Here is a 4,360-nt window from a genome sequence, read left to right on the forward strand (position 1 = left end):
TGGACTGGGCCGGAATGTCTACTTAATGTACAATTACTCTTTATATAGAACTCTTTCTTATACACATATGAGTGTCTATGAATTTGTTGCTCAACCCGGACTAACACAGCTCAGGCAGGGACAACCAGAAAGAAGAAAGACTCTGGTCTCTGGTCTCTTGGTGTGATCGTTGAGTTTGGGGTCAGCTTGGCTGGGTTCAGTAGCTAGAGACGGAGAATCCCCCCAGAATGTGCTCTAACAGTGTGACCAACTCCATGATGGGATCTGCTGTGGGCAACAAAGCCATTGTAAGAGGAACAGGGGTGGGGGCCGGGGAAGGGAGTGCAGCCTCCTTACACAGGTCACAGTCCTGATGCAGTTGAAAGGAAGCTTCCTCAGAGGGGTGGCCTACTCTTGTTTAAGCAGAGCCTGTGAGAAGGCTTGTCTCTTCTTGCTGGTCTGGATCCTGCATCTGTCTCGAGTTCAGTTCGGTGGACTTGAACCAATGATCCGCCATATTGCCTGCCAAACATGGGAGCTCTCAGTAGCCTACCATCTTGCCTGTTGACCTTGGATTGATTCTACTCTGCAGCCCCAAACATGACCTACAGACCCTGCATCCATCACCCGCTACCTCCTCCTGCCTCTGGTCTTCCTGCTTCCTGATTTGCCTTCCTCCTTCCTCCTTCATCACCCATGTGCGTCAGGAAATGCCTCCAGCTTGACATCTGATCCACGACTTGACTTGGGCTAGACTCACCTGCTTCTACAACTGTGTGAGCCACTTTCTCGACAGGAATCTATATACGTATCGCTGGTTTTGCTTCTCTGCAGAACCTAGCCTAACACAGTCGGTGCACAGCAATCCTGCAGAAATGAGCGGAAGCCCTGATCTAGACATTGAAGGAAGTACACCCTCCTCGAGTCCCCACGCAGTGGAGCCCACTCGTCTCCCACCATTCCACTTAGCCAGCAGCCGCTCAGGCTGCCCTCCCTCCCTCTTCAGATAGCCTTTGCCCCCACGTGGACCGCGAAGAGGGACTTTGGATAATGTGCCGCATCTGTGGTGAAAACCACTTAGTGAAACTGTCTCATGCGCACACGGCAGCCGGTTCCACAGAACGTTCTCCAGATTGGGGCAAGGCCACCCTGCTTCTGATGGGACATGTCATCGGCTTGGCTCAAGACCTCAAACCTGAAGAGAAGAGTTTAGATCGCAGTTCAGCATTTCTTTCGGCAACAGGGCCTCCCAATGTAGACTTTTCCGGGAGCCTCATAAAGGAGGGTATGAAGAAACTGGTGGAGTGAGTTCTAATGACATATTTGTTTAATCCAGTCTACACACGATCGCCTCATATGCATATGAAAGCTGGGCACAGATGGAGGAAGGCTGGGGAAGAACCTGTGTCCTTCAATGACGGCGTTGGCGAAGAACATGGACAGCCAGAAGAGAGAACAAACCTGCCCTGGGAGAAGTACAGCCAGATGCTCCTTAGAATGGAGGGTGGAGGGACTTTGTCTCGGTGCTTTGGGAATATCATCAGGAAGGATCCGTCTCTGGAAAGGATGCCGTGCTTGGCAAAGAGAGAGGGTCAGTGATAAAGAGGAAGACCCTCGCTGAGATGGCTTGACACCGTGGCTGTAACAATGGGCTCAGAGGTAGCTACGATTGTGAGGGTGGCGCAGGACTGGAACAATCTGCTGCCCATGACCTGCTGGCCAGTCGCTTAAATGTGGACACTGCTGAGCCCATAGTTTGCCATCAGCTATGCAGAGGCCATGGGCCATCTTTTTTCTTGTGTCTCCCAGAGCACATGTGCACCAAAGGTAGCCTTTCCCTTTGGATAGAGACCAGTCCCTGGAGAAGGACATCATGGTTGGTAAAGTGGAGGGCTCGTTCAAAGCAAAAGGCCCTCAATGAGGTGGACACAATGGCTCCAGCAATGAGCTCAGGCATAGGAACAATTACAAGGACGGGGCAGGACCTGGCAGTGTTTCATTCTGTTGTTCAAAGGGTCTACATGGGTCTAGCAACAAGAACAGATACCCAAAACCAGCCCCACTGCCCTCCGGTCAATGCTCACTCATAGTGACCCTGTCTAGCCTTCCCAAGACTGTGTGAGGGCAGACGGCCTCATCTTTCTCCTGTGGAGTTGCTGTTGAGTTTGAACAGCCTGCCCTGAGGTTAACAACCTAATGCCTAATCCCTGGTACCAACAGGGATCAGTAGATGCAGTAACATTGCCACCGGACAGGGCCAACAGCAATGAGTCCTTAACTCCTAGTACCTGTCCTCAAACTGTGCCTTATGAGAACCCAAGTATGGCTGTTGATGTTTGCCTCTGGTGTGTGGCAAATAACCTCTCGCCTCTTCTTCCCACTGTTACTCACCTTCTTGGGAGTTTCCTCTCTCCCACCCGCCCCCCACTTTGCTAGGGTTTGATGGGGAGGATTTATGAGTGAGTATGCCCTGTCCTCCCAGGAGAGTTTGACCAGGTTATGTGTTTCAGGGTCGGCATCCTGACTGCCAAGCATGCTTACACCTGGCGAATATGCCAGTCTTTCCTGATACGCTGGTGTGTGTATGTTTGTAACATGCATGGTGTGTCCACACGTGCCTATGTGATAGCATGACCATATTCCATGGAAACAGTGAGATTGTGGGCGTGGGTCACTTTTTTGTTGTTTTTTGATAACTTTTAAGCCACCAGGTGTTTGGGCAAGGATTCTGCAGCCATAGACAACACATAGTAAAACAATGATAATAAGAACGCTGCTGTTGTTGTTGTTGTTGTTGTTGTTGTTGTTGTTGTTGCTGCTGCAAGGCGCCATCAAGTCAATGACCCTGTAGACAACAGAACAAAATACTGCCCGGTCCTGGGCCGTCTTCACAACTGAGCCTTTGTTTGAGCCCATTCAGGTAGCCACTGTGTCCATCCACCTCGTAGAAAGCTTCCTCCTTTTCGCTGCCCCTCCACTTTACCGCATGATGTCCTTCTCCAGGGACTGGTCTCTCCTGGCAACATGTCCACAGTATGTGAGATGAAGCGTCACCATCCTAGCCTCTAAGGAACATTCTGGCTCTACTTCCTCCAAGACAGATATTCTTCACCAGTACCATAGCTCAAGCACACCGATTGGCCTTTGGTCTTATTCAATGTCCAACCTTCACATGCATACAAAGCCATTGAAAATACCACGGGTGCTTCTTTTCTGGCGAATTGTTACATCCTAAGCTATTTCAATGCCTGTATCTCATGATTCCTCACAATCACCGTCTAAGTTTGTCACTATTCAAAACCAGTTGCCTTAAAATCATTATATGGATAACAATGAGTCCAAGGAAGAAGAAAATGTTCTAGAACTGAATCTGGTGATGATTGTACAGCTCTTCTCGACATGGTTGAGTTATTTCATTGCATGACAGGTGGATGAAGTGCTGATAATACTGTTAACAACAACAACAGTTGCCTTTAAGTAGATTCTTACATGGTTAAAATCATAGCATTCCAGTGTGCATCAGAACAGAACTTTGTTCTATAAAGTCCCCAATGGCAGATTTGGGGGAAGGACAGAGGGACTTCAGAAAGTTTGTGCAAAGTTTCCATTCTGTTTTCATTCATGTTTGTTTCTTTGCTTTTGCGCATGAAATTTTGGAAGGACCAAGCCTTTGCCTGCCAGGCCTCTCTTCCGAGGTACCTCTGAGCAGACTTGGCCCTCCCATCATTCTGCTACTCTGAGCCATGGTTCATCTGTAGCACAAAAGGACTCCAGAGCCCCAGACACACCAAATCCTAAAAAGCAAAGCGGAAGAGAAGGCGAGAATCCATTTCTGTAAAACATTCATGGCGGTTCCCCTCCACCCAACCTCCAAGTCTCAGGTGGCGCAGATCACCCCGCCTGGAGGGAGGTCTTCATCTTGGCTGGTAAATTCCATCGGGCAAGGAGAAGACACCGGGCCGCCGAAGACGAGCTGCCAAGACTCTGCCCCGCCTGGCTCAGGCTGCCAAGGAGGGAAACACCGAACATAAAATGCTCAAGGAATGGAAATAAGCAGCATAGGCCATTTGTGAAGGCCTCCGTCACTCTCACAATGTGGTGAGGAAGTTCTGGAAGGGAAGGAAATCGGGGATCGCTGGATGAACTGGAACCCCAATCTTTTCATGGGCAGCCTAGAACCTTAGCTGGTCCGGTTTGGGCATTTTATCCCTCAGGAGCCCTTGTAGCCTACTGCTGTCCCTGATTCATAGAGGTCAAAGCAGAGGGTGGATTCAACCCCGTGCCCCCCATGCTGAAAACAAAGAGTTGGACAAGGCATCTCTGATATTCAAGTTGTTGTTTTGTTGTTGCAATTATAGTTGTTATCATTATAGCTGTTGTC

This window comes from Echinops telfairi, unplaced genomic scaffold (genome assembly GCF_000313985.2).
Source record: "Echinops telfairi isolate 266 unplaced genomic scaffold, ASM31398v2 ScPeMD7_2565;HRSCAF=3150, whole genome shotgun sequence".
In the NCBI taxonomy this organism is placed as follows: Eukaryota; Metazoa; Chordata; class Mammalia; order Afrosoricida; family Tenrecidae; genus Echinops; species Echinops telfairi.